Source organism: Podarcis muralis, chromosome 5, assembly GCF_964188315.1.
Source record: "Podarcis muralis chromosome 5, rPodMur119.hap1.1, whole genome shotgun sequence".
NCBI classification, from domain to species: Eukaryota; Metazoa; Chordata; class Lepidosauria; order Squamata; family Lacertidae; genus Podarcis; species Podarcis muralis.
In genome coordinates this window covers 19907132-19934211 of record NC_135659.1, presented here as the reverse complement: position 1 = coordinate 19934211, position 27080 = coordinate 19907132, and positions in this window count along the sequence as shown.

Sequence of the window (27080 nt, the reverse complement as noted above, 5' to 3'; positions counted from 1 at the left end):
ATCTAATGCCTCCTCCTTGTTTTGCAAGATGGTCTTCTTATTCAAGGTGTGAAATGAGTGGATATGTCAAAGTTTTCAGGGGTCAAGATGCAAACACTGAGTTAGTACTGATGGAGATTGGAACTAGAACTCTAGCACTAGACTTTCCTTGATGGTGTCCAGCCATAAGCCCAGCAGGAACAGCTTTTGAAAATACACACAATGTGTTTTAGTTGGATGCTTATAACTTCTATTAGGGCTATTTATGGTATTACATTGTTTTAGCTACGTGGGAGCCACTGCAGTATGTGAAAGGTCCATGGACACACTGGAGAGAATCACAGTTGATTCTTCCCATGCCAAGTGATGCTGGTATAAGAAAAAGCCATGGTGTAGATGCCTTCAAAATGACCTCAGATGTCTGAACTCACACACATCTTTATCACGGCCCACAGACCCAAAATATGCAGTACAATACAGTGGTAAAGGTAAAGGGACCCCTGACCATTAGGTCCAGTCGTGACCGACTCTGGGGTTGTGGCGCTCATCTCGCTTTACTGGCCAAGGGAGCTGGCATACAGCTTCCAGGTGATGTGGCCAGCATGACTAAGCTGCTTCTGGAGAACCAGAGCAGCGCACGGAAACACCGTTTACCTTCCCGCTTATCTACTTGCACTTTGATGTGCTTTCGAACTGCTAGGTTGGCAGGAGCAGGGACCGAGCAACGGGAGCTCACCCCCTCGCGGTGATTCAAACCGCCAACCTTCTGATCAGCAAGCCCTAGGCTCTGTGGTTTAACCCACAGTGCCACCTGTGTCCCCTACAATACAGTGGTACCATGAGTTAAAAAATGCCTCAGGTTACAAACACTTCAGGTTACAAACTCCGCTAACCTGGAAGAGTTACCTTGAGTTGAGAACTTTGCCCCAAGATGAGAACGGAAATTGTGTGCCGGCGGCGCAGTGGCAGCAAGAGGCCCCATTAGCGAAAGCATGCCTCTAGTTAAGAACAGTTTCAGGTTAAGAACGGACCTCCAGAATGAATTAAGTTCGTAACTAGAGGTACCACTGTAGTCAGAAATCGCCAAGACAGTCTTCCCTAACTTGGTGCCCTCCAGAGTTTTCAAATGCCAGCAGTCCCATCAAGCCTGGCCAATGCTTAGGGTTGATGGGAGTTGCAGTCCAACAAAATCTGGAGGGTACCAGATTGGGAAAGGTTACACTAGGCTGAGCAGGAAGGAGTCATGCTGCAGGAATTTCCTCACCACTAACAGTAATGTAAGGTGGGGCATGGAGAATAGTCTTTTGTCCCCTTAAAATGCTAAAGCACTCTAAGCCTTTGAGAGTGTATGGATTATAAGGGTGAAGTAGGTCTAACACTAGGAAATTTGGCATATAACATAAACTGCTGTGGATTGGTGATGTTGCCAGTAAAGTTAATTGCAAAACTCCCATTGTCCTTAGTGGTGCAACATGGATGCAAAAATGAGAGGATATAAAGAAAGTCAATGCCCTATCATTATGGTGTCCTGAAATGATGGAAACTACCAAAGAGAACTGTGAACAGTCATGGTCCAGAAACAACTCCAACCATCAAACGTCTACTCCTTTGATTATCTTCTTCCTACAATAAAGGAGACAGACCTCCTTAGTAACACTGAACTTGCACAAACCATTTGTTTTATTGTTTGCAATCATGCCGCATCATTTGGTTCCTTAGCCTCTAATTGTGTTTAATTCCAGATGTTTAGCTCTACAGCATCTGACCTTCTAGGCACTATTACAATAAAGTTCTTAAGCGTTTGCTGACAAAGCAGATGCATCCATAATCACTCCTCTTTTACCACTTATGAGCAAAAGCAAGTTTTCTTCAGTGTGTGTTCAGTTCTGTACCTGCTGGGGGGGGGGAGGGGGCTGAATAAAAATATTTCTATGCTTAAAGCAAAAGAGTTTTCACTTGACAATGTAACAAATCTGTGGGGCATTTTCCTAAAGATTTAAGATTTGAGGTTGAAGAAAAGCCACACAATATTAGCACAACTTTAGCTCTGCCTTACATACTCTGTAAAAAACAACAACCCTCTAAGGTTTTGGTTCATTATATAGCTGGTTGCATTTCATGATGATGCGTAAGCTAGTCTTAAAACAAGGTGATAACATACATAAGGGAGACCAACACAATTCTCTGAGCTTGGTTATAGAATTGTATTTCAGAGGCCTGTAAAACCTTGCCTCGAAGGACAGCCCAAATTTACCTGTTCCAACATTTTCTCTGGTTCAGATTCTAACCACAACCTACCAGAAAATTGTCTCAGAAGGCACTATGGAGGTCTGGGTAAGTGATGGGAGGTGGTAAGAGGATATATTAATTATATGCAATCTTCTAGAAACCCATATGTGGGGGTTAACCAGAAAGGAATCGGCTACAAGCCTGTATAAAGGGCTTTGCAGACTCCCTGACAGGAGAAAGCCCCCTAGCAGAGTTTATTTCTCATCCTTAGACATATTAGTGCAGTGTATGAATAGGCTATTAAACCTTATTTAATTCCGTTCAAGGGACGCAGGTGGCGCTGTGGGTTAAACCACAGAGCCTAGGACTTGCTGATCAGAAGGTCGGCGGTTCAAACCCCCATGACGGGGTGAGCTCCCGTTGCTCGGTCCCTACTCCTGCCAACCTAGCAGTTCGAAAGCACATCAAAGTGCAAGTAGATAAATAGGTACTGCTCCGGCGGGAAGGTAAACAGTGTTTCCATGCGCTGCTCTGGTTCGCCAGAAGCGGCTTAGTCATGCTGGCCACATGACCCAGAAGCTGTATGCCGGCTCCCTCGGCCAATAAAGCGAGATGAGCGCTGCAACCCCTGAGTTGGTCAAGACTGGACCTAATGGCCAGGAGTCCCTTTACCTTTACCTAATTCTGTTCAGCTGCGTGACCCCTTCTATCCCACCTGTAGTGCAACAGACCACAAACTGAAATAAGTTGAATAATGCTTTACTTACTTTTTAAAAGTCACAGCCATGCATTGTCCTACGTAGCAACATTGAGAAATATGGGTAAAATATTATTGGGTAGAGACACAGCAAGCTAGCTTCAGACACGTGTCTGAAGCTGGGAGCTACTGAGAAGCATGTTCTTCCTCCATGAGGGAGAGAATGAGGAAATGAAAAGAACAAATACAGTGATACCTTGGGTTAAGAACTTAATTCGTTCTGGAGGTCTGTTTTTAACCTGAAACTGTTCTTAACCTCAGGTACCACTTTAGCTAACGGGGCCTCCCACTGTCGCCGCATGATTTCTGTTCTCATCCTGAAGCAAAGTTCTTAACCTGAGGTACTATTTCTGGGTTAGTGGAGTCTGTAACCTGAAGCGTCTGTAACCCGAAGTACCACTGTACATTGCTTCTTCCCTCACGTATGTGAGGGGGCATGACCTAACTGAGCCCACTCTAGCAATTAGAATTGTGTAGTCCTTAGCCCCTTCAAATACTAACTAGCAATCATGCAGTTATGTTTGAAAGAAAAATCTCCCACAGTAAGTACATGGGAGAATGAGTGGTGCAATGCAGAAGATAGACAATCAAAAGCCTATCAAAAGCCACTGTATGCTGTAGTTCAGCGTTTGTCTACATTGACTAACAGCACCTCCCCAGAATTCAGACAGGTATCTCTGTCTCAACCCTCAATCTGTATATGCTGAGCATTGACCATGGGACCTTCTGCATGAAAGGCAGATGGTCTACCAGTGAGCAATGAGCCTTCCCCCTGTTGAAGAGTTAGTTTTTCAGGTACTCTGGTCCTGAGTTGTGAAAGGCCTTAACGTCACCCATGGCCCATTTTATGTCAGACATTAAAATCCTCATTTTAGCAAGCCGTTTTCGGTAGCTACTTTTAGATTTCACCCTCTCACAAAAGGCTTCTCTCTCTTTCTGAAAGCGATCATTGCCACAGGCTACAGATACAACTGGCTCTTTTCACAAAGATAACTAACACAACGACTAAAATAGGTCTCCAAAGGAATCGGTAGTTAATTGTAACAGAAGTATTTGGAAGCTACAGAAGAGAGGGACAATGTGTGAAGGCCATTATGAGCCACAAATGCAGACATAGGGGAGGCTGTATCTGTCTCAAGCGATACAGCCTAATTTAAAACACATGTGATTCAAGCACCCACAATAGGAGCCAAGTAGAATCTATACAACTTGGATCATTTTGTTCAGTAGCTGAGTTCTCCTTACCCCCTGAACAAAGAGACAGAGATAGAAGAGAAGATGGAGCAAAAGAATGGTGACAGAAATGGATCCACCACTGAATATATTCTTCCTCATGCTGTTGATTAATAGCTATGCTTCCCATCTCCCATGTAGTGAAAACCTGACATTTCTGAATTGTATTTTAAAAACTGTCCAGCTTTCAGACTTCCCACAAGTTTACCACTGTGAAAATGCTGGCTGTTCCTGTGTTAATTCTGTTCCATCTTCTGTTGTTTGGGCTTTGTCCCCACAATGTAAGCTAACTTTGGACCAAGTTAGGAGCTGGTGCTTAGATCACAGATTGGCAAATTAGTCTCAGCTAGGGATCAGCATTTAAAATACTTACAACCACACACACACACACACACACACACACACACACACAATGACAATTGAAAGCACAGTTGCTAATGTTTTTTGGGTACCAGAGAATTCCAGCACCAGTGAAAATCCAAGTGTAACAGAAAAATCTTATCCCGATTCATAAAGACTCTCCTCCCTGAAAGAGAGGGGAGTTGTTGTGGGCAGGAGCCCGAGCACCGCCCAGCAGGGGGTGTTGCCCCCTGCCTTCAGCTCACCTGGCTGGCGCTCACGCCCCCCCAGTGGCCACCCAACCAGGTGCCGCGGAGGGGGCGTGTTCAGCGGCCTTTTGCGGCAGCGCCAGCCTCTCCCTGGCCTCATTCCTTGTCGTCGTCCCGTCACAAAGCACAGTTGCTAATGTTTTTTGGGTACCAGAGAATTCCAGCACCAGTGAAAATCCAAGTGTAACAGAAAAATCTTATCCCGATTCATAATCTTATGCTTAAAGTTATGACTTGTATGCTTGAGCATGCATCTTTAAATTGTTCTGAATGGAATTGAGGTGGTAACAGCCTGCCTTGAACCAGGATTGGGAAAATCAGTTTCGGTTTCTCTCTGTTCCTTATTTTTCCAATCTTAAATTCAGTTCCCCACATTTCCACATCAGTTTGTGATTTTTTTTCCCCTTCCAGAAGTCCTCGTGGAAATACACCAGCATTTTAGTGTGCCTTTCTCATAACATACACATTTTTTTGTCGGCAACTTTCTCTAATATTCATTGCTCCCAATAAATAAATACATCAGCCACCAAGTCAGGATGAACATAACACAGTGGTGCCTCGCAAGACGAAATTAATCCGTTCCGTGAGTCTCTTCGTCTTGCAGTTTTTTTGTCTTGCGAAGCATGGCTATTAGTGGCTTAGCGGTTTAGCAGCTATTAGCGGCTTAGCGGCTTAGCGGCTTAGCGGCTATTAACGGCTTAGCGGCTTAGTGGCTGTTAACGGCTTAGCGGCTTTAAGAAAAAGGAAACAAACTTGCAAGAACTCGCAATACATTTCGTCTTGCGAAGCAAGCCCATAGGGAAATTCGTCTTGCGAACGACTCAAAAAACGGAAAACCCTTTCGTCTAGCAAGTTTTTCGTCTTGCGAGGCATTCGTCTTGCGGGGCACCACTGCACTTTAGTAATGAGAAGAAGTGAGTTTGTAACAAGCACTGAAAGCCAAGATCAGTATTCCTCATCTCAAAGGAGAAGTTGTTCCCTAAACTAAGTGCCACAACATAAAAGTCTCTCCTCCTGATTGTCACATGATGGACACCTGCAGTCTGTGGAACAACTGTGTGTGTGTGTGTGTGTGTGTGTGTGTGTGTGTCATTTGAAGATCTTAGTGTCCAGGCAGGTTTACGCAGGAGATGTATCACTCCTATAACTTGGTCGCAAGTTGTTTTGGACTTTATAGGAAATGTCACAATCTTCAACATGATCTGCTAGCGTATTGGCAGCCCATGCAGTTAATTTGAAAGCCGTGTTAAAGGCTTGTGGTAACTGTCTCGTTCAGCAGACCTAGCTGCTGACTTCCATGCTAGCTGCAGCTCCCAGACCAGCCATAATGGAAGCTCAATACAAAATGAATTACAGGAGTCCAAGTCCAGTCTTGGAATTACCAATGCATGTGTCACTGCAGCCTGGATATTCTGGTCCAGAAACAATTGTTGCTAGCACATCAGCCCAAACTGAATTTCAGTCCTGAATTTCCCATTGTGTGCAGAAGTATAGTTCTTTCCCTGAACCCCCAAAATAGAAATCAAAGGGTCTGCTGCTGATGCCAACTTTGTGGGAAAGAGAGCAAAAGCAGGGAGAAAACAAGGAATTTAAAATAGATTTGCAAATTGTCTTTATTCAGTGTCCATTATTGCCAAGCTATTCGATAAAAATAGTACACTATAAATGGGATTGATTTTCCTACTTTTCAGTCTACAATGCTGTCAGAGGATTGATGGTGACATCTGAACGCTATAAGCCAAAACAACCACAACCGTATAATAAAATAAAAGGGAAGTTTTCAGTTAAGGGCTGAAGTACTTAAAATAGGTACAAAGTTCTAGTAACTGAAGTGAATTCTGAAGTTAACAAAATCTCAGTGGTATGCTATCCATTTGGAGGCTAACAATTTTTTAACGAACAGTAGTTAAATACCGTATTTTTTGCTCTATAACACGCACCCGACGATAACACACACATAGTTTTTAGAGGAAGAAAATCCGTAGGCATGCCACCCGTAGGCATTCCCTCCATAACACGCATAGATATTTCCCCTTACTTTTTAGGAGGAAAAAAGTGAGTGTTATGGTGCAAAAAACATGGTAGTTAAAATCAGTACCATGCTTTAATTTCTTGCTTCCCTTCTTCCTCTCCCTTTCCCACAATTCCTCTGTCTCCTCAGTTTCCTTCTCAATGGTATCCTCTCTCCACCAATGGTAGACAGCCACACATTTTCATTGATCGATTCATTCCTCAGTTCCCTACTTCCTTTCTTTTCAGACCCTTTAAAGGGTAAAGGGACCCCTGACCATTAGGTCCAGTCGTGACCGACTCTGGGGTTGCGGCACTCATCTCGCTTTATTGGCTGAGGGAGCTGGTGTACAGCTTCAGGTCATGTGGCCAGCATGACTAAGCCGCTTCTGGCGAACCAGAGCAGCACACGGAAATGCCATTTACCTTCCCGCCGGAGTGGTACCTATTTATCTACTTGCACTTTGATGTGCTTTCAAACTGCTAGGTTGGCAGGAGCAGGGACTGAGAAATGGGAGCTCACCCCGTCGCGGGGATTCGAACCACCAACCTTCTGATCAGCAAGTCCTAGGCTCAGTGGTTTAACCCACAGTGCCACCCACGTGGTTATAGAAAAACCCATGGTCCCCTCCCCCTGTCTAAACCTGCAATTCTATCCCCTCTTACCTGGGAGTAAGCCCCACTGAATTCAATAGGACTTACAGCTAATTATAAATGGTTAGGCTTGCCCTGCGGGTCTCTCTTGGCTGTCACAAAATTGGTTAATATGCTTCCGTTCTCTCTGAGACATCACCTTTTTTGTCACCATTTCCCCTGAGTTGAAGTTTTCTCCTGAAGGCTCCATGACACCAATTGCAAATGGAGACTTTCAATTGGAAGGTTACTGCTATTTCTTACGTTGGCTATTTACATACATTCATTTCCTTTTTTTAAGGGGCGGAAAATCAAGTTAACTTTTCGTGATTAAAATATTTTGTAGAATGATCTACATTTTACAAGTCAACGACTTCATTTTTAAAACACCATCTGTATATTAAAAAGTAGCTTAATTTATCCTCCGAGACTGACATCTTGGCCTATAGCTCAGCTTTGCTATGACAGTGATGGAAGCAGCCATGGAAATAATATTGAAAAGCCTGTAAGAGCTGGATAGACGGGGGTGGGGTGGGGGTAACCATTCACACTTTGCATGGCACATTTGCATATGCACATGATGGTTTTGAAACACAGCCTGGCTGAATAAAATGCAGATAACACTAAGTGGAACTCAGAGCTATTTTTCTAGCCCAATTATGTTTTTTGAAGCCCCAGAAAATGGAAACATCTGCTGGAGCTACAAATAGCTGCTCACTGGCTGAGAACAGCGGGAGTGCTCACGGTTAATCATCTGTGCTCCTAGCAAGAATCACTTTAGCCAACATGAATGAGTAAAGAGGTTTTCAGGAGTCGGAGTGATAATGGAGTATCTCTATCCGTAAAGCAGGTGGGATGGGGAGACCCACACTTCAGTGCAAAAGGAGAGACTTCTCCTTGCTGGGAAGTGTGTGTGACAGAGCGTTCTCCTCACTACTCAAAACAGGATGTCTGCAAATGGCTGCTACTGGGTTTCTTTGTAAATCAGATATTGAATAAGCAGTGCTTGTTGTGCAGGCAGGTGTCAGAATGAAGAAAATCAATTGGCGAGTTGTATTTAACTAAGATGTAAGAAAGTAGAGCAGAACCAAAGTCAACTTAGTGCTGTTTTGAAAAAGGAAGGTAGCAAGATTTATGCTTATTCTAACACACTGCATTGCAATAAGTAATTTGCATTTATACTGACAGAGGATTATCATATTCAGAAAGAGAGGATATAAGAAGGGAGCTTAGTGAATCAAAACGAGAGTATTATATTCTGCTCCAAGATGTCCTCTTTAACCATATCCCTGTTATTCATGCATTATCAATAATACTATAGGGATCATTGCACATGCATCCCTGTGTCTTAAACTTATCCCTTCTTCTACCTAAAGCTAATTATCAACACATCTCTAACAGAAGTGCTATCTAAATTAACCAATGGAATATTTGTTTTATTTTGATGAATATTCAGTTTATAACACAAGCTCTCCAAACCCATAAAATTTAACAACTCGAACAATCCCTGTGAATATGGTATGTGAAGTATAGAGTAGATGAAAAATGTCACAGTGGACTTAATATAATTCTTTAGAAATCTGTCCAGCTTACAAGCCTAATTATTCTTTCTTAGGTACTGTGAAGGATGCATCTCACACATCCTTCATGGGGTCCTCCTTCTCAAACTGATTGCCCAAGGTCTTGGAAGGTGTCACGATTCCTTTCCGCATTGTCTCCAGTCATGTTAGATGAAGATCAACAATTTCATATTCCCGTTCCTTAAGAACTCTTATGTGGACACCATCTGAATCTGGTGTTTTGTACATTTTTAATTTGTCAATAAGGGCTAGAACTTTGTCTCTCATCACCACTATTTGCCACAGTTTGTCTCGGGGCCAAGCCAGCAGGCCTAGTCCTTGATCAAGATAACCCACCACTTGGCTAGGCCAAATGATTATGAATCAGAGATCCAGCCAGCCTGGTGTAGCTGTATCTCCCTGAAGGTTGTTGAAGGTTGAAAGAGAGGGGAGAGTCTGTGTTTATGTTGAGCTATATTGTAGTATAATAATAGTAACAACAACAACAACAACAACAACAACAACAACAACAATATTTTTTTATTTATACCCCACCCTTCCCGGTTTAAAAACTGGGCTCAAAGCAGCTAACAGCAAATATAAAACATTGATTAAAATGTGACTTAAAAACAGCCTAAAAACAGCCTAAAATGCAACATAAATGCAACATAAATAAGAGATAGGAGAGGAAAGTTTTGAAAGTGGATCTTGTGTTGTGTTAACCTACTCTGGCATTGAAGGCATTTAATAGAGGAAGAGAGAGAAGAAGATATATATATATATATATATATATATATATATATATATATATATATATACACACAAAGTTCTGTGCACTTGTGTTTATACCATATTTGCTGAATGGAAACCAAGTCTCATATGGCACCATCCTCTGGAGTAGACAGTCAGCTATAAATGCCAAGTTCTTTGCATAAAGGATGTAACTGGTAATACATGGGAGGCTTTTATGACCCATCTGAAACCAAATGGAGCAACAGCTGCACAGAATGCCCTTTCCACTGATGCAAAGGTGATTTCAGATTAATTCAATATTTCTTTACTCCATATCTTCTCAGCAGCGACAAGATTGCACAGGGTCATAGTCTGATCTCACCTTAAGACTCTGACTGTGTTAAAATTGTTCCCACATGATGCTATATCTTCTTTGAGCACTTTCTGACTTTCTTGCTATTTTTAACCCTCCACCCCACCTCTAGGATTCTATTGATTCTTACTTAATAGAGCTGGTTGTTTAGTTTCCCGTAATTGCAAGGTTATTTCTGGTGCAACGTGCGTGTCTCTGTGTTTTTCACCTGCCTTTCCTCCACTAAGAGATCTACCGGTGCTTTTGAAGCAAAATAAAAAATAAAAATTTAAGCTCTTCTCTGCATCCCTGTCAAGTTCAGTATAAAGGGCTGTGCTATTAAAACAATTGTGGAATAAGGTATCATTTTTAAAAAATGGCAGCATGAGCAGGCATTGAAATCTGATCCAAAAATATTGTTTGCGTCTCAAGGCCCCAAGACCCACCCCCAAAATAAATACACACGGACACTTATATTAGTTTAAGTTTTCGGGCAACATTTTTGGCCACAATTTTATTGAAATACAATCACGTGAGCGGTACAGTGGTGCCCCGCAAGACGAACGCCTCGCAAGACGGAAAACCCGCTAGACGAAAGGGTTTTCTGTTTTGGAGGCACTTCGCAAAACGAATTTCCCTATGGGCTTCCTTCGCAAGACGAAAGCCCATAGGGAAATCTCCGGGACAGCGGGGAAGTGCAGCGCGTCTTCCCCACTGTCCTCGGACCTCCTCCGAAGCCTGGCGGCGGGGCGGAGAGACCTCCTCCCGCCACCATGCTTCGGAAGGCTGCTCCGAAGCTAAAGAAGCCCCCCCCCCCCCCGCGACCCTCTCCCGGCTGGAGAGGTGACGCGCGCCTATGGCAGGAGCCTCCATAGGCGCGCGTCACCTCTCCAGCCGGGAGAGCGCGCGCGGGGCTAAAGCAGCCCCCCGCGACCCTCTCCCAGGTGACGCGCGCCTATGGCAGGAGCCTCCATAGGCGCGCGTCACCTCTCCAGCCGGGAGAGCGCGCGCGGGGCTAAAGCAGCCCCCCGCGACCCTCTCCCAGGTGACGCGCACCTATGGCAGGAGCCTCCATAGGTGCGCGTCACCTCTCCAGCTAGGAGAGCGCGCGCGCGGGGCTAAAGCAGCTCCCCGCGACCCTTTCGTCTTGCGAGGCACCACTGTATTGGATTAGGCATTGACTCCCCACTATAACTGGCTCCACCTCTCAGGGTGATCGTCAAATGGGAAACAAGGGAACTAGGTCGATGAGGACCAACCTAAGCTCACCCCGGGGTTCCTGTGGTCCTGGCATGGCCCTAGCCCCTCAAGCGGACTTCGGACAAGATCCAGGACCTCCAGATTCCTTTAATGGAATACCCAGTTCCTAGAGGGCCAGGTGATGGCCGCACCTCCCCTCCCCACAATCCAACTGAGCCAATGCCTAACCGCCACCTTACAAGTTGTGACGATTTGCTAAGGGGTAGGCAAAAACCAAATGGCTAAAGCCAATCTGCCAAATGGAAAAATTCCTACCCAGCCCCTGTTCCAAAACAGGCAACCCAAACCAAAGCAAGGCCAAGCGACTCTACCTAAACTAGGGAGGGTGGGTGGGTGTTCAACAGTGTGAAGCAAGTGCCCCTCCTTGCATCACACTGCTGTTTTTAAAGCCCCTGGGATCACGCCACCCACTGGCTATTGGCTAAAATTGCCTGGTGTGATCCCAGGGGAATGGCCAGGATGTCTTGCTCCTCCCCTCCCCATTTTAACCCTATCAGGTGAGCTCTTGGGTCCCGCGCACAACCAGGACCCTCTGTTATGAGGATCCCATTTGTTTGCCTCCTATCCATGTCTCTATGAAAATGTGAAAAGCTTAGGAGTCAATGGAACTCCCCAGTGCCTTGTAGATGCAGTCTATTCACACATTCATATTTATTCCATTAAGTATAGGACTCCAGAGTTCCATCTCCAAGTTACCAGCATGTTAACAAGCTCTGAACCACCAGAAGCTTTCTCTTAACTCCATCAGGCACAGGTCCAATCCTACTTGGCTCTCCCTATCTGCTACATACTGTTCCTTATTTCCAAAGTGCCTCACCTTAAACCTCATCGTTTGAAGCTCCGTACTAGCAAACTTAGCACTAAGTGATGATTCAGATTTGTGAATGGACCATCCCCAGAATTCTAAGCTACAGTGCTTTACAATTGAGACATTTCAAAGGGCTGGCATGTCATCATGTGATGAGCATGCAAACTGTGAGGGGAGAGAGACTGTGTGTTAGCCAGCAGGTAATGGCTTTTCCCACCAGCCTGGTCCCACCCTCCACACCTAGGAGCCTTCATAAGGGAACTGTTTCCACAGGAAGAGCTGTGAGAGGGGAGAGACCCCAGCTTCAGCTCTGGGAACCTTCAGAAGCAGGGGTGTCTTACGTTAGTGGTGCAGGGCACCAGGGCGCCAGATTTTGGAGGGCTAAACAGGCTGAGTGTCCAGGAAGGAGAGTTAGGGTGCACTCCCTTCCCCGCTCTGGGGCGGCCTGCTCCTCTCCTCTCAGCCACCCATCGGAGAGCGCTGCATCTGGCTCAGGGAAGCCCCTTTGCGTCCCCTCCCGCTTCTGAACTTCTGAACTCTCTTCTTCTCTGGAAGGGTCAGGCTGGGGAGGCAGTCTCCACCATTCCTCCTCTGCCTCATCCCTGACAGTATCTCTCTTACAGTTTACTGTAGCCCAGGGTCTTCTTTCTGACCTTTTTGGCCACCAGAGCAAAGAGGGTGAGTTTATGAGTCACTGAAACATAGACATCACTAAGAAGCCACAGGACCTTCTCTGTTGTGAAGAGACATATTTCCTGTATGGGTGGTTGGGAGAGAAATTGCCTTCTGGGTCAGTGGGCAATATAGTAAATAGTGCAAGGTGTCTTCCACCTGCGGTTGCCCACATATACAGTGTCTGACTTAGTATGGTGCCCTGTTGTATCGTCCGTCCAGGACGGCGGAGGGGATGCCTTGAAAACACAGCTCGCTGAAAGTGAATCCTATCCCTCTAGGATGTGTGTGAAAAGCCAAGGACTGAGACCCAGCCTTTGGTCAGACCTTTTCACAATCCCAAATAACCAAGGAGAAGCTTATCCCCTCAACAAGTGACTTGACCCTTGCAAAATGTAAGGAACTCACTCCTCTTCCCACAAATAAAGACTTGGGCAGGAGAATTGTGCACAGCTGAAACAGAGACCTATAATAAGATAATAATAAAAGAATAGCTGTAACAAACGCTAAATTTGTCATTTGTCCAGTTTTCATTTTGATTTATTTGAATTAATTTTGGGATGCATTTTAATCAATTGATTGCTTGTTTTTATGCATATTGTATTATTTATATGATATTAGGCGCTCTGAGCCTGGCTCTGGGCAGGGAGGGCAGGGTAAAAATAAATTATTATTATTATTATTATTATTATTATTATTATTAAATGCATTGCTGTTTTTAGCCCTTTCACCCACATTGAGACTTTTCTCCCTCCACCTCGATAAACAGCAAGACACAAAAACTCCTGAAAGCATGCCCCCCGTTAACTATGTTTTCCCCTCTCGTATTTGAATTCCTCATTAATCTATTTTTTAAAAATTCTGAGCATAGAGGAGCACTCGCCGCATCAAATCTGTAATAATGATGCTCTTATTTTCAGAAGAGGTGAAAAGCATACAATTTACTCTGTGTGGCATTTCTTCTGCCAGCCAAAGATAAAATAGCTATTTTCAACCTCTGTGGCTGTATGGAGTTGATGAAATTGTCTAGTCTTGAATGCATTTTATTTTTTGTTGAAGCTTCACTATTTTTGTTGCTGTGTCCCCCCCCCCCCCCCGCCCCCAGTGCCAATGCAAACATACGGAAAGAGCAGTGGAAATATGCTGTGACTTTCACCCATCAGAAAACATTTCTTCCAGAATTTACAGCTCTGTATCAGAAACTGGAAGGGACGCAGGTGGTGCTGTGGGTTAAACCACAGAGCCTAGGGCTTGCCGATCAGAAGGTCGGCGGTTTGAATCCCTGTGACGGGGTGAGCTCCCATTGCGTGGTCCCTGCTCCTGCCAACCTAGCAGCTCGAAAGCACGTCAAAGTGCAAGTAGATAAATAGGTACCGCTCCGGCGGGAAGGTAAACGGCGTTTCCGTGCACTGCTCTGGTTCGCCAGAAGCGGCTTAGTCATGCTGGCCACATGACCCGGAAGCTGTATGCCGGCTCCCTCGGCCAGTAAAGCGAGATGAGCACCACAACCCCAGAGTCGGTCACGACTGGACCCAATGGTCAGGGGTCCCTTAGGTAAAGGTAAAGGTACCCCTGCCCGTACGGGCCAGTCTTGCCAGACTCTGGGGTGGTGCGCCCATCTCACTCAAGAGGCCGGGGGCCAGCGCTGTCCGTAGACACTTCCGGGTCACGTGGCCAGCGTGACATTGCTGCTCTGGCGAGCCAGAGCCGCACACGGAAACGCCGTTTACCTTCCCGCTAGAAAGCGGTCCCTATTTATCTACTTGCACCCGGGGGTGCTTTCGAACTGCTAGGTTGGCAGGCGCTGGGACCGAGCAACGGGAGCGCACCCCGCTGCGGGGATTCGAACTGCCGACCTTTCGATCGGCAAGCCCTAGGCGCTGAGGCTTTTACCCACAGCGCCACCCGCATCCCTAGGGGTCCCTTTACCTTTACCTTTATCAGAAACTGGTAGCTTTGGGATTGTGCGTGTATATTAAAGTTACCAGATGTTTTTCAATGAATCTGTGGACACTTTAATTAAATACATACATACACACTATGTTTGGGATGTTGAAGCTGCAGCGATGGTAGTGGCAGAGGGGCGGCCGCTGCCTTGACCTCAACCACCACGTTTCCCCTTCCTTTGAGGCGCCTATCTCCTTTCTCCATGAGCCTAGGCAGCCCCCAAGTTGTAGGTTCTTCGTTGGTGGTGGTGGTGGGGAAGCAGTGCATGGTGGGTCAGGCGGAGAAGGAAGGCCAAGAGTGGCAGCGGCGGCAAGGCTCGGCAGCACGATGCCTCCCTTCCCATCAGAGCAGCCCCAATCCCATTCCTACTTGTGTGCAAGCTAGGGTGGAGTGGGGATCCCTCAGCTGGGAAGGGAGGCTTCACACTGCCTTTCAGAGCAACCCCACCCCAACTCCTACTTTCGTGCAAGCAGGAGGGGGCAGGGATCTCTCAGGCAATGCAATGCCTCCCTTCCCATCAGAGCAGCCCCAGTCCCATTCCTACTTGCGTGCAAGCAGGAGGGGGTGGGGATCCCTCAGCTGGGAAGGGAGGCTTCCCGTTGCCTAACTGAGAGATCCCTGCCCCATCCTGCTTGCACACAAGCTCTGATAGGCAGCGTGAAGCCTCCCTTCACAGCTAAGAGATCGCCGCCCCGCTCCTGTTTGCAGGCAAGTAGGAGTTGGGAGACTGCTTCAATAGGCAGCATGCAGTCTCCCTTCACAGCTCAGTTGCTGGGGTCAGGGAAGGTGGAGGCAGCCTGGAAGCTGCATCTTAGAGCCCCTGCACCACCATCATATGGGGACTTCCGAGCAGCTCCTGAAGCCAGCCAGAGCCAACTGCTCCGGGCTGCTGAGACTGCCGCTGCTGCGTTTCCCGGGGACATTAGATGAAATCCAGGGACATTCCGGGGATGGAATTTGTCCGGGGACTTATTCGCAAATCCGGGGACTCGTAACCCTAGTGTATATTCCAAGTATCAGCTTTGCACTGCAGCATGGTTTGTGCGATTTGTGTGATATGGGCAATATTACAGAAATGGCTTGTAATAAAAGGGTGCAGGGTTTCTTATTTGCTTGATTTTACCACATCTGTTCTTGCAAAATAAAAATGTCCCCATACCGCACCCAGCCTTCGGTTTGATACAGCAGGATATTTGTTTCATTACATATATAAGACCTCCTAGATAATTTAAATGTATGTGCGTATGTTTGTTTTGTGCTGTTGGGGTCGATTGGGGAGCCTGCCCTGGGGGCTGGAAATTTCCTGTCTCTTGAGTGCCTCAGAGGCATCTGCGATACTAAAATGGCATCCTGGAACAAAGCGTGGAGCTTCAAATTGACACACTTAAGAGCAAAAAGTTGCTCTTCCTCTTTTTAAATTTCACTTCAGTCTCTGGATCATCCTTAATTTATAGCCAGTTTTTTCTACAACAAAGGGACAGCTGAGTGCTATATAAAACACTAAAGCAGGAGCAAAAGCAGCGATAACAAGTAACTGATTGAGGATGACAGGCCTTTCTAAAATTTATGAGATGACGTGAAGTGGAGTAGCTCCTTGTTTAAAGATTTACAGCCAATTTCAAAAATATCTTCCATTACCCATCGACTTGGGAAATCTCGATTTAAGCACATCCATCCATACAGAGGGCTTCTGACGGTATAACATAATATGTTTACCTTATCTTTTATAAAATGTGCATGAGTGTCTCTTAGTATTACATCATTTGCTTTAGTAATAATAAAAATGTCCAAACTGACAAGTCACGTTGACTGCAAACTGCCATCGTATTAAACCAAGATTTACCAAAGGTTCATGGTAGATCAAGAGTATTACTGAATTATATCCCATGCTTCCCCAGATGCATAGGTAAGTCTGCACAGAGCATAAATCAGCAGCACAGGCTGACCAAAGCTTTCATTTTCCCACTGAAGCTGCTGAACTATCACCTTTCATAATAAAATGGTTGCCGTCCTGTACTGGAACTGGTGAGGCACAGATTCAAATCCATATTCAACCACAAAGCTCAATGGATGGACCAATCATGATCACTTAGCCAGTTGTATCTCAACTAGGATGATAAAATGGTCATTGAGATGATAAAATGGGAGAGGCAAAACCATGTACACTATCCTGAACTCCCTGGAAGAAGAGAGGGATAAAAATATTATATATATAATCTAGTCCAACTTCCTGCAATTTCTAATTTACAAAGTACCACCCATTATCTATTTATGTATTTCTTTTATTTACTTATAGTTGCTCTTCTATTCAAAATGTAGGTAAACCATGAAATGTCACGTGGGTTTGGGAATGAGTGGAATATTGCCACTCCAAGGTATCAATTCAACAATTAATTTGCATGAAAGCTTGGTATAGATTTCCATTGCTGTTCCAAAGGTTATTTTGAACTGCTGCTTGTGGTGTTAAATTAGATCTAGGGGAGACAAATGTCAAGTTATAAATAGTGTGGCTTGACTTAATCATAACATTGTTAAAAAAAAAAGTTGCTCTTGTAACAATTAATCAACTACAATTAACAATTACCAATCAGAAATGACATGCAGAACAGATAAACACATCAATCTTCCATTCTCTTGCATTCTGATGCTAAATACACACGAGAAGGCCACAGGTTCTCTACCACTGAGCTGACCAATAATAATAATAATAATAAATTATATTTATATCCCGCCCTCCCCAGCCGAAGCCGGGCTCAGGGCGGCTAACAACAATAAAACAGTACAAAAGTACAGCATAAACAACATTCTAAAATCATTCATTATAAAATTAATTAATTTTAATTAATCAAGCTGATCAGATGGGAGTATTCCCTAACTATTAGTAAATAATGGAGCAGTTCTTGTGTGCATGAGGAAGCTGATTCAGGTAGTGGATAAGGCATTGGGGTGGATTCTTAGTCTATTGGGTACCCCATTAAAGGGATCCAGGAATGAATGTCTCTGTCTGAAAGTCCACAGGGGGCAATGAGCCATAGCACACTTCCGAGTGGTGGTTCTGATGGGCTCACCTCAATTTGATGCATTTCATAGGGTGGTGACCCTGTCAGTTTGCATTTCTGACTGCAGAAAATATTGGTCTGATGTGTAGAGATCTTTCCTATTCTACTTAATTCAAGAAGCTTCTGGAAGCTTCTCTGTGTGAAAGAAACAAGCAGAAGGTTCATGATGTTTGGCTTATTTCTTCAGAGAAGCCGAGTACAGCTGGCTTAAACTGGTTCTCTTATCTCTTCTGTCAAGGTCATGCTGACTATAAAAATAGGCCAGAAGGAGCCTGGGTTTCACTTTCTCTTTCTATCTCTTTTCCTTCTGGGGTGGTGTTCTGTACATAGCATGCTTCATGTTAAGGTTTTAGAATTATTATAAGTTACTTTAAGTTTAAGTCAAGTCTGCTGCAACTGGATTTCTTATGGACAGTGCCAATCCTGAATGTATTGGATTTGCCACCATTATGCTCATTTGCCTTCAGTAGCAGTAAAGCTCTGCTAGATGAAATGTGTTTTAAGTTTTTACTCTGCTAACTATACATTGGAATTGGCTCTGGATCAATATTGTGTAGTATTTCAATGACAGACCCCAGACCCAGGGATGACGGAGCCTCCTATGAGTCAGCAGGTGGGTTGGTTGATACGCCTTCACCAAAATCTCACCCCAAGCAAAATTGCTGTACTGTATAGATGGGATTTTGTGGAAATCAGATAAATTGTATCTGATTTTGGAGCAGGGAAGTTCATCTAATGGCTGCCTATAGCTTGCATGCAGAATCTTTTTTAGAGCATCACTAGGGGAGAAACTTGCATTTTCTGCTTGGTTGTCTCTAAATTAGATATCACATACCTAACAGAAAGCACAATATGAGGGGATAATTAATAGGTGGATGAGGACCACTGGTCCATATAATAAATATTTGAAACCAAATATTTTATGTTAGTTGGGATCAGAATCATATTTAGGCAGCCTAGCTAGAAATGAACCAAATAATCAGAGATGATGATGATTTGGTCCCAGTGGCTAACACTAAGTATCCCCTTTGAGGTTACATTTTGGATGTGAGAACCAGTACAGTGTGTTCCACTCCCACTGTTCTCATCTCAAAAAAGTGTATCTAAATACATTTAATTAAGTAGTATCTAAATGTGCATTTTCCTGCATTTCTTAAACCATAGGTGAATGTGGAAGTGGGACAGAATTGAATTAGAGATGAACATATGTATATGGGACATGGATATATATGGGACATGGACTGATTTGACCCACGCCTAGACGAATCTAAATTGTGTCTGCTTCCCACACTAAAGGTAAAGGTAAAGGGACCCCTGACCATTAGGTCCAATCGTGACTGACTCTGGGGTTGCGGCGCTCATCTCGCTTTATTGGCCGAGGGAGCTGGCGTACAGCTTCCGGGTCATGTGGCCAGCATGACTAAGCTGCTTCTGGCAAACCAGAGCAGCGTACGGAAACACCGTTTACCTTCCCGCCAGAGCAGTACCTATTTATCTACTTGCACTTTGACATGCTTTCAAACTGCTGGGTTGGCAGGAGCAGGGACCGAACAATGGGAGCTCACCCCGTCGCGGGGATTCGAACCGCCGACCTTCTGATCGGCAAGCCGTAGGCTCTGTGGTTTAACCCACAGTGCCACCTGTGTCCCTGCTTCCCACATTAGCATCACCTTAAAGCTGGAATTACTTTGGCAAGGAAAGAAGGTATATTGTAGGCATCTCCCATCTGACTCCAATCATCCAATCTTCAAGAGGAAAAATAACACCCCGTCTCCCCCATCTTCCCAGTCAGCATTATGAAACCTTTAAATATGTGCGCTTACTCAGTGTTCCAGATACAAATGTCTGAGTCAGTTTTGTAGTTGGAGTCAGATAGTTAAAGAGCAACCACTATACATCATAAGTTTTAAATATATATTGGGCTATGTAGCACCTGCTTTTGCAGAAGACTAGTAATGCAACACAATCTCCTCAAAGCCTTTCAATTTGAAAGGCGTGGCAGAGAAGGCTGTGGGTTTGCCTCTAGAGCACCATCTTCCTAAACATCAGGATCTGGAGAGGGAGGTTTCTGGAGACTGATAATGGGAGAAAGGGTCGATTCTATTTGTCTGCTTTCTGAAAGAGTCCTGTGGAATGCAGTCTGGTCTGCCTCCAATGGCCCACACAATGTCTGCTGCCATCGCCTCAAGAGTTACAGTAGAACTACCCCTCCATTTTCTTATTTGAGCATATCCTCACAAGACACAAAGTTAAGATATCTTAAACTTGTAATGCACCCATACCAAGATACAGATACAGTGGTACCTCGGTTTTTGAACGTAATCCATTCCGGAAGTCCATTTGAGTTCCGGAACGTTCGAAAACTGAAAACTGACAGTGGAAGCCTCAAAACGGAAGCCTCAAAACGGAAGCCATGTTTCCTGTTCAACTTCTAAGGTGCGTTCAAAAACCAAGGCATTTACTTCTGGGTTTTGGCGTTCGAGTTCCGAAACGTTCGACTACAGAGGCGTTCAAAAACAGAGGTACCACTGTAGCTGAAAATATATGTTTTGCTGAATTTATACCTATCTGCTCCATTTGTTTTACAACTGTAATGATTTTATACATTTATGCAATTGTATTGTTGTAACTCACCCACCCTGGGACCTTATGGTAAAGGATGGGAAAGAAATCTTATACATAAATAAGTAACTAAAAATAAAAATAAAATAAACTTATTTAACCTTACTGAGGGATGGATTTTAGGGTTCCGGCAGCAGGAGACAAGCAATTTGTGTAGCATGTTCAACCTAGGACAGAATGAGGAGAAGGCTAGGGACTGGGGTTGTGCTTTCTTCATATTTCTCTATTGAACTTGGGGCACCTGAAATTTCAAGGCCTGGCATGAATTTGCCGTAAATAAGCATCTTGTGAAGTGTGGGGATGGCCTTGGTCTGAAAATGCTGGCAAAGGAAAATTCAAGCCACTTTATGTGAAGCATGTAAAGCATCTTTTGAAAATGACCAAGTCATGACCAGGGAGGGATATTATTCAGGCTTTCCTTTTTTTATTTTACAATTCAGTGTAGAATGAATTCTACTCCCCACTCTGATAGCCTGTGAGGAAACGCTCCTAGGGTTGGCTAATACTATACATTACATAACCTTCTTTCTAAACCAGCTACCCTTTACATCTGAAGTGTACAATGTAATTTGCTCTTTCTCATATGGGTGAGATATGTCTGCAGCCCAATCTTTGACCTGTATGATGATAATTGAAGATAAATTCTCTTTCTCGCCGGTTGTTTTACTTGCATTCATTGTATTTTCCCCCAGGGTCTTCTGTTTCCTGCAACACACTTCTCAGTTCAGATTCCTCGCATGTTGCGGACTGTGGCTCTTGGAATTCTTTCGCTGTTTTTTGTTTGGTGTTCTTTTCATTCTCTTTCCATGCACGTCAGCTATCTTCAACTTTGCCCGGCTTCCATTTCTGCAGCTGCACTAGTTATGAATGTCACATTCTTGCAATGACAGTTTCTCCTGTTGGTTCTTAATGTTGATCTAGTTATTGAGCCCTTGACAGAATCTCTTTCCTTCAGGGGTTCCAGTGGTTTTCACCCCACCATAATGACATAGTATTATTTAGAACATCTATGATTTGCATCCAGTGGTGCTCTTCCATTCAGAGAAAGGCCTTTGAACCAACATGAGGAGGTAATTCCCCTCTCCAGATCTGATCCAGAGGACTGGGGGGCACTCACCAAAGCATCATGGAAGATGACAGAGAGAAGGACACCATTGGTTGCAACCCAAATTGCCATATTTTTTTCATTTTAGGGACATGGGTGGCACTGTGGTTCGAAAGCACATCACAGTGCAAGTAGATAAATAGGCACCGCTCCGGTGGGAAGGTAAATGGTGTTTCCATGCTCTGCTCTGGTTCGCCAGAAGCGGCTTAGTCATGCTGCCCACATGACCCGGAAGCTGTCTGTGGAAAAAACGCCAGCTCCCTTGACCTATAGAGCGAGAAGAGTGCGCAACCCCAGAGTCGTCCGCGACTGGACCTAACGGTCAGGGGTACCTTTAAAGGTAAAGGTACCCCTGCCCGTACGGGCCAGTCTTGACAGACTCTAGGGTTGTGCGCCCATCTCACTCAAGAGGCTGGGGGCCAGCGCTGTCCGGAGACACTTCCGGGTCACGTGGCCAGCGTGACAAGCTGCATCTGGTGAGCCAGAGCAGCACACGGAAACGCCGTTTACCTTCCCGCTAGTAAGCGGTCCCTATTTATCTACTTGCACCCGGGGGTGCTTTCGAACTGCTAGGTTGGCAGGCGCTGGGACCGAACAACAGGAGCGCACCCCACCGCGGGGATTCGAACTGCCGACCTTTCGATCGACAAGCCCTAGGCGCTGAGGCTTTTACCCACAGTGCCACCCGCGTCCCCAGGGGTACCTTTACCTTTACCTATTTTATTCTGTAAGGTGCTTTGGATGTGGGCCTTGTTGGTTGAAATGTGGGATAAAATGGAATGGGATTTGAATGAAGAGAATGGTAAATGTTCTAGGAGGAAGTTCAGGTCATAAACAGACAATCAAAGGGGCTGAGCAACATTTTAGTGGCTTCTGATTTTCACACAGAAATATTAACTTTAATGAATCAGTAGGGAGAAAGGTAGGGACACGGGTGGCACTGTGGGTTAAACCACAGAGCCTAGGACTTGCCGATCAGAAGGTCAGCGGTTCGAATCCCCACGATGGGTTGAGCTCCCGTTGCTCGGTCCCTGCTCCTGCCAACCTAGCAGTTCGAAAGCATGTCAAAGTGCAAGTAGATAAATAGGTACCACTCCAGCGGGAAGGTAAATGGTGTTTCCGTGCGCTTCTCTGGTACACCAGAAGTGGCTTAGTGATGCTGGCCACATGACCCGGAAACTGTCTGCGGACAAACACTGGCTCCCTTGGCCAATAAAGCGAGATGAGCGCCGCAACCCCAGAGTCGGTCACGACTGGACCTAATGGTTAGGGCTCCCTTTACCTTTAGGGGGAAAGGTATTTGTTGGTTTTAGTGGAATGAAATGGTAAGTTTTGGCCCAACCCCATCGTTTACACCAATAAATGCAGCTTAAGCACACACACATAACATTGTTTGCTGCCTTGTCTCTTTAAGTTGTGTAGCAAAAACTGGGAATTCAAAACTAAATGGTGAAAACAAGACAAATTAGGGTTGTATGTTAGAGATCAGGGCTGGCTGTGTAATTAAGCGGAAGGAGGAAGCTTCAAGAAGCAGATGCTGGTGAGATGGAGTGGGGAGCACCTTCAAGGTAATGAACGAGTCATATGTCCTGCTGCCCTCAGGTGTGGTGGAGGATGCCATAGTTAAGGGGGGCATCACCCTTTACTTCACCTCAAGCCGCATAACATCTTGGCTGACCCTGTAGAGATGGCTATCTAACTTCAAGTGGAAATGGCCATAAAGTCACAGTCTATTATGATCACTTGCTACAAGACTGTGGCTTTAATTCGTGTGTGTGTGATCTTCAAAGTGCTGAGCAAATGTTAGGATAATTCATTATCTGAACCATTTTACTGTAGATTCCAGGAAAGGCGGCATTCGATTCAGAATTGCTTTTCAGATTTTTTAAAAAAAGGAAAATCCCTTCCCCTTTGCTATCTTCATCTACAAGATCAGAGAGAAGTCACCAGCTTTTGAGCTTTGCCCGTTTAACAATGTAAAGATGGCATGTCTCATTATGGGTATCAAACTTTACTAGCAGGAGATATCACTTTAATTATAAAAAAAATCTTTTTCTCTCTCTATGAAAATGGGATGCTTCAGGGAAGTGGTAACGGCATGTTGTGCCATCAGCTCCTAGGCAACTTATTTAAATTCAAAAAGCAGCAGAGCAAAGACATTAGAGTCTGATTACTGCTTGATGACCGGTGAGAATGGAGGTGGGTGGTTTGGTTTTTCTCCATCTGAATGGAGTTTTGTATGGAGGCAGCTCATATTTGGTGACATCCTCCTCATTCAATGGGACAGAATTCAGAGCCTCAGGACTGGTTAAATAATAAACACAGGGTTACAGGAAGTAAGGAGGTGATACACATGAAGCAGGAACACACACAAAAAACCTGGTCTCATCGTTGATTCTTGTGATGCTCCTTAGCATGCAGTAAGGCATGAGAGAGAGAGTGTGTGAACATTTTAATCCCTTCCCCCTTAAGATTTCCCTCCTTATAGAAACAACAGCTTTGGGAGAAAGGGTGCTGAGGGCTATGGCAGGGGGATAAATGGTTAAACCAGGGGTCAACAAAGTTTTTCAGCAGGGGGCCAGTCCACTGTCCCTCAGACCTTGTGGGGGGCCGGACTATATTTTGGAAAAAAATATATGAACGAATTCCTATGCCCCACAAATAACCCAGAGATGCATTTCAAATAAAAGCACACATTCTACTCATGTAAAAACATGCTGATTCCTGGACCGTCTGCAGGCCGGATTGAGAAGGCGACTGGGCCAGATCCAGCCCCTGGGCCTTAGCTTGCCTACCCATGGGTTAAATTCTCCCTTGCACCCACTGCAGTTCTGATGCTACTGAGTCTCATTACAGGATTTTTGTGTAATATATTTTATGATGTGACCGCAACCGGGATGCTACCACCCTGTTTAAAACCGTGAGTCCACTGGAGTTCTTCCCACTATCTGAACCAAGCAGAGATAAATCAGACAAGTCTGAAAGACCTTAAAGTTTTATTAAGCTACAGCTGCAACAAACGCACCAAAGAAAGAACAATGCAGACAAAGCTATTGGTTCTTCGAACACATAATGTTCTTTTAGCTTGAAAGCACAGGTGACCTCTGATTGCCCCAAATACAGGTCTCTCCTCGGGTCCTTTAGTCAATTCTATATTTAAAAAATCCTGTCAAGCATCTTCTGTGATTTTTTGGGGGGGAAACAAACAACAAAAGGAAGAAGCCACAAGAGAGAGGAAAAATCAGGTGCACCAAGTGCTCATAATACAATATTTTTCACCTCTTCTGGCCCTTTGTGTGCATTTTCTTCAAAACGCTATGTGAAGTTGGTATCAATTTACTGTAAACACACTTTGCTCTTTACTTGAGAGTGTACATTGGAGTGTTCTACACCTGAGTGTACTATGTTGGCCACCCCTGCTTTATTTATTTATTTATTTACTTACTTACTTACAGTATTTATATACTGCTTTTCAGGTGGACCTCACAAAGCACTTTGCATAATAATATTACGGCAATAAGCATCACTTCTTTTTTTACCGTAGAAAAGAAAGACAACTTTTTATTGCTTAGAAAAGACTGTAGCTGCTTTTTCTCCCCTCGGAGCAAGGTGGTATTTCAGGTGCCCCTGCGGGGGCTGTGGGGTAAGGGAGAAGCCACTATGTCAGGGGTCTGCAACCCGCGGCTCTGGAGCCACATGTGGCTCTTTTACACCTTTGCCGCGGCTCCGGGGCGGATACTAGCGAGGGGAGGAGGTGCATTGTGCGCCCCGACACTCCCCACTGTCGTGGGCGCTGTACTGGCTGTGACGTCGCATGGGGGCGGTGCGTGCGTTAGTCACGCACCGTCCCGACATCACCTTCCTGCCTGCCCGCCTGCTACATTGTAAGGGGCATGTATGCTGGTCACTGCATTGAAAGGGGGCATGTACGCTGGTCACTGTTTTGAAGGGGAGTCAAGAACACACACACACAAAAAAGGTAACTTGTTAATTTAACGTTTATTTCTATGAGGAGGAGTAATTCTGAGGGGTCAAACAAAGAAATAATAAAAAAAGTGACAAAAAAGTTATTTTTATAATGACGAGTTTTGTGGCTCCCAGTTTTTTCCCCTTCGGAAACGGGTCCAAGTGGCTCTTTTTGTCTTAAAGGTTGCAGACCCCTGGTCTATGTCTTTCTACAGTATGTTGTAATATTGTACCCATGATGAATATTTTTGGAGTGACCTATTAGAGAATAGGAGAGCACAAAATATGGTCTGAAGCTGAAGCTCAACACCATCATGGCCACTGGTCCTATCATCTCCTGGCAAATAGAAGGGGAAGAAAGGGAGGCAGTGAGAGATTTTACTTTCTTGGGCTCCATGGTCACTGCAGATGATGAAAGCAGTCACAAAATTAAAAGACGCCTGCTTCTTGGGAGAAAAGCGATGACAAACCTAGACAGCATCTTAAAAAGCAGAGATATCACCTTGCTGACAAAAGTCCGTATAGTTAAAGCTATGGTTTTCCCAGTTGTGATGTATGGAAGTGAGAGCTGGACCATAAAGAAGGCTGATCGCTGAAGAATTGATGCTTTTGAATTATGGTGTTGGAGGAGACTCTTGAGAGTCCCATGGACTGCAAGAAGATCAAACCTATCCATTCTTAAGGAAATCAGCCCTGAGTGCTCACTGGAAGGACAGATCATGAAGCTGAGGCTCCAATACTTTGGCCACCTCATGAGAAGAGAAGACTCCCTGGAAAATACCCTGATGTTGGGAAAGATGGAGGGCACAAGGAGAAGGGGACGACAGAGGACGAGATGGTTGGACAGTGTTCTCAAAGCTACTAACATGAGTTTGACCAAACTGTGGGAGGCAGTGGAAGATAGGAGTGCCTGGCGTGCTCTGCTCCATGGGGTCACGAAGAGTTGGACACGACTAAATAACAACAATTAGAGAATAAAGAAGAGAAAAACCCCAATTTCCTATGCTGGAGCTCTGCTAGAATGCCTATTAATAAAATAATCAAGGTATCAGGATGGGGATTTTCTATGTGCTGATATTCATTTCTGCTTTTGTTCCTAACCACTTTTGACTATGATTTTATGTTTGTCCCATGTTTCTGGGTTTCCAGAATTTTAATCCCCAGTGCTACCCACTCTTTCTACATGCAAGCTATCAAAACATGATTTATCAGTCACATATACAGCAAGTTCTCGTGCTACATTCCATGCACCTGCTATTTACACCCAAACACCCACACACCCAATCACACTTATAACATCTTGCAGTCAATGTCATGCTTAGTTTGGCACTAAGAATCACACGTGTGCATTTCTGCACAGTACTGCCTTCAGCTCTCCCAGTGTGGGGTTGGGAGTCCAAGAAGAAACAGATAGATAGATAGATAGATAGATAGATAGATAGATAGATAGATAGACAGATGATAGATAGATAGAGGATGAAAGAAAGAAAGAAAGAAAGAAAGAAAGAAAGAAAGAAAGAAAGAAAGAAAGAGTGGTACCTTGGGTTAA